Raw genomic sequence first — 12,260 nt, forward strand, 5'->3', positions numbered from 1 at the left:
AATTGTGGCTTGAAAATGACAAAATTTGAATCTAATAATGATATAGCCTTTCGTTGTCTCAAAATAACAACATAAGCCTAATTTTGAATGTAACTAACAAACTTATGATAAGATCACGCCTTACATTTAAGAATACATACATAATCGTCATTATCCTAATCTTAAATAAACCTTACACATATATACATTTATATTTTGCATGAGAATTTCAAAATGTTTGAAGGTGAGAGATTTTGTTCCCCTATATATGCTCTCCAATGACCAATTAGCTTCTATGTTTGATTAGATTATTCTTTTCTTCTTTAAGGAGAAAGGTTGCTTAAGTTAGGTGAATCATATCTTCAACTTTTGACTTGTATATATATCTGCATCAACAACGTTATGCACATCCACGCTTATATTTTCAAACTTTTATCACCTAGACTGAATTTAACTTTTCTTTCTCTTTTATTTTATTTTTTTTATTTTTGATAAATAAGCAAAAGTGATCCTAAAGATCAAGTAACTACAAAGATACGACCTAACCGAAATAAAACACACAAATGTGAATTTGATGATGAATAAGAATGGTAATGGGTTAAGACAGGGCAGATATTTTAATACACACCTATTTTGAATATTAATTACATGTTTTATTATCTGCAGATATTTTGCTTATCGTTTTAAAATGATATCTACAAGTATTTTAATTTATATACTCCGTTTTGTTCCGTTTTTGAGCTTGATATATTTTTTGGTTCTTTTAGTGACATTTTTTGGTCTAAAATATAATTTATCGCATGTGAAAATAGAATTCAAAGTACTAAAAATATATGTAAATTCTAAATATAATTATAAAGTCATCACATTATAAATTTAAAATAATCTTAATGCAATTTAAATTTATTAAATTCGATAACATATTTCTGTTAATGTTGCAAGTGTGCGGAATATATGAAGTTAGTCTCACATCAAAGAAAGTAAGGAAGAGTGAGGAATTTATAAAATAAGAGATTCGTTAACTTGATATCTTGAAGTTTTGAGTTGAGTGTAGTGTCTTCTCTTCTTATGTTTTTGCACTTAATTTCTTCTCGAAGAATTCAAATGTTGTCTATATTTCTCTTAAATTTTTGTTGTCGATTAAAAAATTCGTTCTGTTTGAAGTAAAATAGGTCGGATCGACTCAAATTGTCATATCTAGTGATGAGAGAATTATAAAACCTACCTTAAAGACTCAAATATAAATGAATGAAATATTCAAACATAGAAGTATTTTAGGTGTTACTTGTGATTATTAAACAAATGTAGTACCCAAGTGTAAGACAAAAGTTTTCAGCATAGCTTTGGCTTGCAACATTGCATTAGCTGAAATGATTAAAATACCAAAGGTTAAATAAATAAAAATAATGCTATGTATGGAAATGATAATGTTGTATTGAATAATTAATGAACAATTTCGGTCTATATTAAATATAATTAAGGTAGCATCTATTGGTTAAAATTATGGGATTTAATCTTGTTTGTTTAGGTAGTTTTTTTTAGTAAAATATCGTTTTTGTCCCAACATTTTGGGTAAATTCTATTTGTGTCCCTAACGTTTAAATCGTCTTATTTGTGTCCCTAACGTTTGTAAAAGGGATTCAATGTTATCCTGCCGTCAATTACACATCATGAACGCTTTAATTTGAGTTTTAAAAATCCCTTCTTGAATTTAGAATACAAATGTCTGGGATAGAATCGATGATCCACTCCGAAAAATAGCTCATCAAAAGTTGAAACTAATTCTTACAACATTTACATAATTCACTTTTCTAGAAACATAATTGAATCTAAACACAAATAGTGGGTATAATATTAAAATCAAACACATCCAACTGAGACTTAATTGAAAATGAATATATCCAAATGAGAATACTTGAAAAATATAATCTGAATTGTTAGTATAATTGATAGTAGGATAATATTGAATCACTTTTATAAATATTAGGGATACAAATAGGACGATTTAAACGTTAAGAACACAAATAAAACTCACCCTAACGTTGAGAACAAAAACGATATTTTACTTTTTTTTTCTTGTACAAAAGAGGTATATATAGAAACCCCTAATAACAGTGGCGAAACCAGAAATTTCATAAGAGGGGGGCCAATTAAATATAAAATATAACAAAAAATTAACAAAATATGATTTGTAGCATATATATCAAAAAAGTAATTATATTATATAAAAGTCAATGTTCAACTACATACTTTAAGATTTTGATATTTTTAAACTTGCTCGACGATGCTTCATGGAACTAAAATCATCAATTATCATCTCTGAAGTGAATTTTGAAGCAATTTCCTTTTCAATATATACAACCATACAATCTGCTAAAAATTCATCTTCCATCTTGTTTCGAAGCCTTGTTTTAATAATCTTCATAGCTGAAAAGGCTCGTTCAGTTGTTGCTGTTGTCACAGGAAGATTCAAAACAAGACGAATTAATCTATCAATTAAAGGATATATATTTGATTTTCCTGTCTCTGTCAATTTTTGACACAATTCAGCAAGAGTAGACAAATTCTGAAAATCTAGAGCTTTAACCACATCAAGTTCATAATGTTGTAACTTATAATCCAATTGAATCTTTTCTTGCTCAGAAAAATCTAAAGAATAGAAATTCTTTGCAAGATTGCATATGTTGCAAACACTTAATAACTTGAAAGCATCTTTAGGATCTAAAGATGTACTCAATATGAGGAGCTCGGTTGTTTGCTCACTAAATCTACTATTTAGCTCTTTCAATTGAAAATCTATCACGCTAGTAAAAATGTCAACACGATAGTGGTGTTCAACAGTGACAACATCCTTTTTACAACGAGACCGAATTATGTCACTAAAAGAAGCACCCATATCAGGTATCTGAATAGCATGATCATTACAGAAAGAACTAACTTTTTCTAAAAGTGCTCCCCAACTACTATCTCTTAACTGTTGAATCAATGACTTTGTACTAGAAACCAGATGCATAGCATTCAAAATGTCTTGAGATTTTTGTTGCAATGCTTGACAAAGTTTATCAGTGATTCCCATGATTTCTTTCATCATATGCAAAATGAAAACAAAATCAAATGATAATAAAGATTTAAGAGCATAAGTAGCATCACCACGTTGAGAATATGTAGATCCATTAGTAGCCAAATCTTCCAGAACTAAAGTTGTTGCTCCAAACATACGTAAAAGGCTACAAATTGAGTTGAAGTGAGAGCTCCACCTAGTATCTCCTGATCTTTTTAATGTGCCAATTTGATTTGCTCCCCTTCCTGTTTCAATTTGATTAGTTGCAACTAAATGAAAAATTTCAGTTGCATAAGCAGATCGTAATTCATCATTACGTTTGCAAGAAGAGCACACAGCGTTGATAATATTACTCAAACTTTGGAAAAAAATATGAACATCAACAACTTCTTTAGCCGCGGCAACAAGAACTAGCTGTAATTGATGAGCAAAGCAATGAACATAATATGCTTAAGGACATTCTTGAATAATTAAAGCTTGTAACCCTTTCCACTCTCCACGCATATTACTAGCTCTATCATACCCTTGACCTCGAACATTTTGAATGTTGAGATTGTGATGAGATAATGCAGAACAAATCTCTTGTTTTAGAGTAGCAGAAGTAGTATCTTTGACATGAACAACGTCTATTAGCCTTTCTTTGACAAATCCATGCTTATCAACAAATCTAACAACAAGTGCCATTTGTTCTCTTCTAGATTCATCTCTAGCTTCATCAACAATCAAACAAAATTTTGCATTACCAATCTCATTGCGAATTTCATTTTGCACCTTTCTAACAAAAACATGTAGAATTTCCTTTTGAATATAAGGTGATGTGTATATTGCATTTTGAGGAGCATTATCCAAAACAACTGCATCCATTTCTTTATTGTAAGAAGCTAATAATTCTAACATTTCAAGAAAATTTCCTCGATTCTGAGACTCATGACTCTCGTCATGTCCCCTAAAAGCACAAGCTTGAAACGTTAACCATCTAACAGTATCAATAGAGGCTTTAAGACGCAATCTATTGCTTAAAACTTGTTGTGAGCTTTGCTTAGCCAATACTTTGTCAATGTGACATAATTGATTAAGCAAATCTTTACAAGACTTAATAGCAATATTATGAGGAGAATTAAGAGATTTACCCACATGAGATAAAAATGCACAATCCTTTCCATTATTCACTTTTTTCCAATTGCGAAATCCTCCTGATGTGAATGGACTTGATTTTCTAGAAAATAAATAGCATGGAAGACAAAATGCAGCATCCACTTCTGGCAAATATTCTAGCCAAGAAAAACTCTTAAACCAATGAGCTTTGAAACGACGATGATGACTTTCTAGACCAGAAAGAGGGTACTCATCCATAATAAATTGATATGGTCCAAACTTTATGTATGCTCTACGGATTTTATCTTGTTGATTGATAGGATAATTCCAAATTTGCGGACGCTTTCCAGGATCACGCATCAATGTATCAATATTAACTTGATCTATTTCAGTCCTTGTTATTTTGGAAGCAAGGGGTTGAATATCTTGCTCAACAAGTTGTGTCACAGGTTGTTAAATAATATTTTGAACATTACTCAAAGAATCTGAAGCTGAATTTTGTTCATCATATATTCTCTCTTTTCTCTTGAAAAATGAGTGAATTGTTTTCATCTTTGACATTTTTAACTTAACTTGAACTATCTAACAAAAAAAAAAAAAAATAATTGCATATATATTATTTTCTTAAAAAAAAATATTAAACCTATTGAGCAATAACAAATAATTTTAGAATATTAAACCTATACAGCAATAACAAATAATTTTAGAAACACAAATATATAATAACCAAAAATAAAATTATTGATTTACCTGATTATTTTTTTGTTCCAAGTCTCACCCAAAAATAATTCTATTGAGTTTTGCCCTCACTTCAATCTTTGAACACTGTCCATTATAAAAAAAATTAATTATTTTAAATAAATAATATAAATAATACTTGACATTGTTATTAACTTAAAAAAATTGAAATATACCTCTTTGAATCTTTGTTGTGTATTCAATGGTTAATATTTTGTTGTTCACTTCTCTTCAATGGTTTTTCTTCATATGTCTTGTTTTGGTATGGAAAGACTGTTCACTTCTCTTCAATGATTTTTCTTCATATGTCTTATTTTAGTATGGAAAGAAAATTAGAATGAGAAGAATAGAAGATCAAAAGTTTAGAAACCACTAAAAGAGAGAGAAAAGTGGCACTCATTTAAAAAATGTACTAGTATTACTTTAATTAATAGTATAAGCTTAAGTTAGTATAATAGAACCATTTTTATTAATTATTAAAATAGACTATTTGTTAACAAGAGCAACAATAATTCAAATATCTAATACATAATAATGCAGTTTTTAATTATTTTAATTTATAAAATTTTATAACTTATATTTTTTTAATATTATATATATAAATAAATTTAATATTATTAATTATTACTATTTACTATTTTTTTTAAATTTTGGGGGGACCATAGCCACCTTAGCCCCCTAAGATCCGCCACTGCCTAATAATGCTTTAGATGGATTGCATTAGAGTATATAAAAAAAATAATGCTACATATTTAAATTTTTTTGTTAATTAAATTTAATTAACTTGATTTAATATAACATAAATCAGATATAGACTTATAGGTAATATTATTTTAAGTCGTATTATTTGATTTGGTAAAACTTGGTTCATAAAAAAAATTTAGATGTATAGTATTACTTTATAAAAAAATTTAAAAGAATATTATATTATATATTGGTTTTTGTTACTATTTCATTTTTTGTATAAAAGTATTTTGTAAGATAAAAATTAGGAATTTATTATTTGTTAGCTCATGTATATATAAAAGTGTTGTTTTCGTTTAAAGTGTGGCTAAATAAATAAACCACACTTTTAACCAAAATATCTTTGTGAAAAGATATTTTTGCCATCTTCATTGTAGTATCCACCTTATATATACTGTAATAATACATAAGGGGAAAAAAACAAATAAAACTGTCGTATTAATATCAGCAGCAGTATACAAATATATATATTTATTTATTTATTAACGCAACATACTAAAATCATGTCAATTGGTTCCCTTTCACGAGGAAAAGTTTAAATATAATGAAAAATGAATATCAAATCTTTTTGATACATATGTAATTTTTTTTATAATTTTTTAAACAAACTGAAATTAAAAAAAATTAAAACATTAATACTTTAATAGCTATAAATACAGTTATAAAAATCGGAATCAATCGGTTTAATCCTATTTAATGATCGAGATTCATAAGATAATGAGATCTCAATCATCAAATTAATCCGACTGAAATAAAAAATTGATTAACAATAAATTGGTCAAAAAATGAATAAAATCAATCAAAAAATTAATTAATTAATTAAATCAGTATATTATTTATTATTAACTGATATAATTACAAAAATAATATTACTGAGAGAATAAAAGAAAGGCAGAGAATGAATGAAAGGTTGTGTCACTGCGACTTTGATAAGACAGTTGAGGCCGGCGAGAGAGGCGGCATGGCTTTTGTCAAAGCCTCTTTGCCATTTCATCATCAACAATAGTTTCACAAAATTAAAAAAGACCATTTCTATTCCTTTATATATATAATTTTGGTTATTTGGATTTAATTTATATACGTATATATGTCCTATATTTGTTACTAATTATTTTCTTATATGATTTAAAGATTGTTGGGGAAACACTAAATACTTAATTTAATGGTGCATAATTTAAACAAATTTTAGTTATACAAATACTTAATTATATATTATTACTAAGTTAATAATATATCTTAATTAACTACTAAAAAATTTATCATTATTAAATTTATAATTAAAAAAGTAAAAACAAACAATTCTTAACCAGCTAATTTTAAACAACTGTAATTAATAATTATTAATTTTATATTTTTAGAAGTATAGATAGTTAATTTTAAAGTTTAGTAGTTAAGTTTTGTAAAATATATTTAGAATTAATTTTTAATTATGTCAATTTAATCATTATTTATAAAAATTAATTAAATGACATAATAAAATATATTTTAATGAGATGAAAATTAAATTCCATTTGGGGAAGAATGATGGTGATGGGGTCCCCCAAAAAATTATTTCTCTTTAAGGTTCGGATTAAATTAAATATATTCTTGCCTTATATGGTTCCTAGTTGCTGTGTTGCATGGAATATGATTATGGTATCCTTTTGCAATTTTAGGAGGTAATGGTGAATCGGCGGCAACCACTAAAAAATGGGTCATTTTCATTTTTGTATCCAATTTTCCTGAAAAAGAAAACAAGGGTCTTTAAAAGTGAAAGAGAAAGTTGTGTATGCAAATGCAGAGATGCAAACTGTGTCCGACGTAGAATGCAACGATTTTCTTTCTTTCATCATTATCATGATTCATGAGATGATTTATTCATACATGGTTGACGTATGAGTGTGGTATTGAATAATAACAAAATACTATTCCTACCCAATACTACAATATTTTTAGTCTATCATCACGTTTTTAAATCATCACCATAATTAATAAAAATTGTGACCCATAAATTTATAATTACCGTTTTTTATTTTAGATCACTTGACCTATTTTTTGTAGTCATAGTTTTATAATCACTATTTTTCGGTCTAAGTTATTATTGTTTTTGTCAAACACTTTACATCACGATTTAAAACAGTAAACATAACTTATTTTATGACCACGATTAACGTGTTATCTTATATATATATATATATGATCACGTTAGTTTAAAATTGTAATTATAGTTTATTTTATGGCCATAATTTTAAACTATCATCATAAATTATTCTATAACTACACTATTTTAAAATCGTGACCATAGATTATTTTATAATCATCCTTGTTTAAAATTATAGACAATAGTGTACTTTATGATCACTTTTTTAATTAATGGCCATAGTTTAATCTATAATCACACTTATTTAAAATTGTAATCATAACTTTTCTTATAGTTATTAATAAAATTGTGAAAGAATAAGAAAAAAAATTAATATATATATATATATGTGGATTTAAATTTTTTAAAGTTTGAATTTCACTTTAGAAAGTAAATTAAAGTGTAATTTCTCACCATTAATTTCATAGATGGGACCAAGAATAAATATGAAAGAGAAAATATTCAAGGGTAGAAGATCTCACTTTACTCTCTAAAGTGAAATTCAAACTTTAGAAGATCCAAATCCTACATATATAGAGTATTGTCTACGAAAAGATAAAAGTAAAGATAAGATAAAATAAAAAGATAACATAAAGATAAGATAAGATAATAAAGACTAAAATTGTAAATGAATTTATGTATTTTGTTGGGCTGAATTTGTGGATTGTGAGACTTTTTTATTGTTGTCATGGGTTAACGTGAAAGAATGGTTTAATATGCCCTCGCAAGTTAGAGGATGAAAGATGCCAAGAATATCAAGCTTATTGAGATTAAGATGGAAGGGTTGAGAACACAAAAGTTTGGTAAAAATGTCAGCTAGCTGTCCAGAAGAGGGAATGGAGCGAGGTTTCATCACTCCAATTTGAACTTTTTGTCGAACCAAGTTACAATCAACCTCTAAATGTTTGGTTCGTTCATGAAAAACTGGTTAGCAGTAATATGAAGAGCACTCTGATTGTCACACTATAAAACTAGTGGGCGGATAGGAGAGATGCGTAAAAATTGTAACACATTTAGTATCTATTGAAGTTCACAAGTTGTGTTGGTAAGTGCACGATATTCTGCTTCAGTGGATAAGCGGGCAACAGTGGTTTATTTCTTAGTCTTCTAAGAGACTAAAGAACTGCCTAAGAAGAAACAATAACCTGTTAAAAATCGTCGAGTGTCAGAACATCCAATCCAATCAGAGTTACTGAAGCCGAGAAGCTAAATTTCTGATTCTCTTGAAAAAAAAGTCCTTTGTCGGGTCTGGTTTTTAGATATCGTAACACATGCTTAGCAGGTTGAAGATGAATTTCAATAGGAGATGTCCTAAATTGATTTAATTGTTGAGTGACATACATGATGTCTAGTTGACTAGTGATGAGATAGATAAGACGTCCAACCAAACAGCGATATACAAAAGGGTCAGATAGTAGGAGACTTTTGTCTTTATATAGTCTTGTGATACTATCCATTGGAACAGATGCATGTTTAGCGCCTAATAAACTAGAATCCTTCAAAAGATCAAGACAATATTTTCTTTGAGATAAGCAAATTTTCTTCGCTGATTAAGCAACTTCAATACCCAAAAAATATTTTAATCAACCCAAATCTTTAATTTGAAAGTGTTGGTGCAAAATAAACTTAATAACAACAAGTTCAGAAATGAAATTACTAGTGAGAACAATATCGTCAACATAGACTAGAAAGATAGAAATTTGAGTTCTAGTGAATTTAACAAATAGACTATAATTAGCTAATGTTTGCTGATATCCATGAGATAACAAAAGATGAAAAAGTTTGTCATATCACATATGACTAGATTGTTGTAAACTATATAGTGACATCAGCAGCTTGCATCATTGATTCGGTCGAGAAGATGTAAACCCAGGTGGCAGAGTCATATAAACATCCTTAGAAAGATCCTCGTGTAAGAAAGCGTTATTGACATCCAACTGATATATGGGCCAATGCTTTATAGAGGCCAATGCCAAAACTAATCTGATGGTGGTAGGCTTGACAACAGGGGGGAAGGTTTTCAAGAAATCAACACCTTCAATCTGAGTGAACCCTTTAGCCACAAGACGTGCTTTATATCTATCAATTGAACCATCAGGCTTGCATTTAATGCGATAGATCCATTTATAGCCAACCAGTATAACGCCTGTAGGGCAATAAACTAGATGCCAAGTTTTGTACAACTTAAGAGCATCCAACTCATCTTTCATAGAACTACGCCAATTAGAGTGTTGATTAACATCCTTAAAAGACGTTGACTCAACATCAGAATGTAAAGATAAAAAGAACTTATGATGAAAATATGAAAGAGAAGAAAAAGACATAACTGAAGATAAAGGATAATGACACTTTGATGGAGAGAGATTTGTGGAGGTGAGAGAGGAATTACACAAGTAGTCAGAGAGATATGCTAGAGGTCGGTGAGGTCGGTTGGAATGACGAGGATGAGGTTGCTCAGATGACGAAAAAGGTGACGTGGGATGAAGAGGTGATGGTGGAATAGTGTCTATTGCGGAAAGAGAGGAGGTTGTATGACTTGAAATAGATTCGGGGGTCATGGGTTCAAGTTGGTTAGGACACGACAGTGAGAAAGAAAGAGGGGTTGTTGGAGAAGAGAAAGAATTTGATGGAAGTGGGTTAATGGATATGGGTGAGGGTCTAACTGAAAGACTAACTGAATCTTATTTTTGAGAAGGCGTGTTTGGCAATGTTGAGTTGAGTGTATGGAATTGGACATTTTTTGTGATTAAGGGCAAAATCATTTCATAAAAAATTACATTTCTAAAAGTCTCAATTCTTTTATCTTCTAAAGCATAAACAATATATCCTTTAAAATCATGTTGAAAACCAATAAACTCATCTTTTTTGGCTCTTGGAACAAATTTTGATCTGTTTGCCATTAAAGTAGAAACAAAACATAAGCATCCAAAAATTTTAAAGTCATGATAATTTGGTGGACGATTAAATAAAATTTCAAATGGTGTTTTAAAATTAATTCCGGATGATGAAACTCTGTTAAGTAAATAAACAGCATGTTTAACAGCATAAGACCAAAAAGATGATGGTAAATTAGTTGAAACATAAGAGCACGATCTATATTCAAAATATGTTGATACTTGTGTTCTACCCTTCCATTTTGTTGAGGAGAATCAACACAACTACGTTGATGAATAATGCCATTTGAAACATAAAAATCATGTAAAATGAATTCTGGTCCATTATCAGAACGAATAGCTTTGACTTTACAGTTGAATTGTGTTTCAACTAAAGTAATAAAATTTTTTACATTATTTTGCACTTCTCCTTTTGATTTTAATAAAATAACTCATGTAAAATGACTAAAATCATCAATAATCGTAAAAAAATATTTGTGATTATGAATAGAATTTTGTCGAAACGGACCCCAAATATCAAAATGTAATAAATCAAAAATTGCATTGGATTTGTTAAAATTTTGAGAAAATGAAAGTTTCTTTGCTCAGAAAAATGACAAACATCACAAGCCTCATCATGATGCATAGAGATAAAAGGAAAATGTTTATGTAAATGATCAAGTCTTTATCCAGAAAGGTGTTCTAAACGAAATGCCATATATTTGAAGGTATAATGGATGGAAATTGGATGGAATTTATGGAATGTGTAGTAGATGGATTTTTACCGAAATTGGATTCAAGGAGATATGATCCCTCTCTCATTTTGCCCAAATTAATCATCCCCAAATTATGCTCTGTAGAGTGCAAAAAGAAGATGAAAAAGTGAGTTCACATTTGAGTGCTAAAGTAATTTTTTAGATGAAGATAATATTAAGGGATAAGTATGATTTTGGTCCCCAACGTAGAGGCTGAAAATTTATTTCGTCTCCGACCTTTTTTTCGCTCCAAAATGATCCCCAAAGTTTAAGTGTGTTTTAAAATTGTCCTTCGGACGAAAATACCCTCCCTCCCCTCATCTTCCCCTTCTTCTCCAAAATTATGCAGAAGCACCAGCAGAAGCACCTCCCTCCCCCTCTTCTTCCCCTTCTTTCCCAAAATTATGCAGAAACACCAGCAGAAGCACAAGCAGAAACAGAATCAAAAGCAACAACAACAATTAATCAAACAGAAGCAACAGCAAGACAAGAACAATAATAATAATAAATCACCATTGAATCAACATTGGAATCAAGTAGAAATGGAAGAAGCAGAAGCAAAAACAGAAACAGAACAACAACAACAATAACAATAAAATAATATAATCAATCAGAATCAGAATCAACGAGAAACAACAATAATAAAAAATCAACAAATATAATAGAAGTAGAATGAAAAAAGAAGAAGAATAATAATGGAAGTAGAAGCAGAATACGACGAGCCACCCGAACGACGACGAGCAACGGCCATCGAGCAAAGAAGAGCAGCGGTGGCGGCGGCGAAGAATGGCGGCGGCGACGGTGAAGACCTTTCCTCCTCTTCTTCCCGAACCCCCTCCCCCCTTCTCCCTTCGCATAACCCCTTCCCCCTTTTTCTTTTACTTTACGATAAAACC

General features: G+C 29.5%; 1 pseudogene; it reads right to left on the reverse strand.

Annotated features, from left to right (window-relative positions):
• Positions 1–2,230: 2,230 nt before the first annotated feature.
• LOC127745007 (uncharacterized) lies at positions 2,231–4,495 on the reverse strand (annotated as a pseudogene).
• Positions 4,496–12,260: the final 7,765 nt, after the last annotated feature.

Source organism: Arachis duranensis, chromosome 2, assembly GCF_000817695.3.
Source record: "Arachis duranensis cultivar V14167 chromosome 2, aradu.V14167.gnm2.J7QH, whole genome shotgun sequence".
Classification (NCBI taxonomy): Eukaryota; Viridiplantae; Streptophyta; class Magnoliopsida; order Fabales; family Fabaceae; genus Arachis; species Arachis duranensis.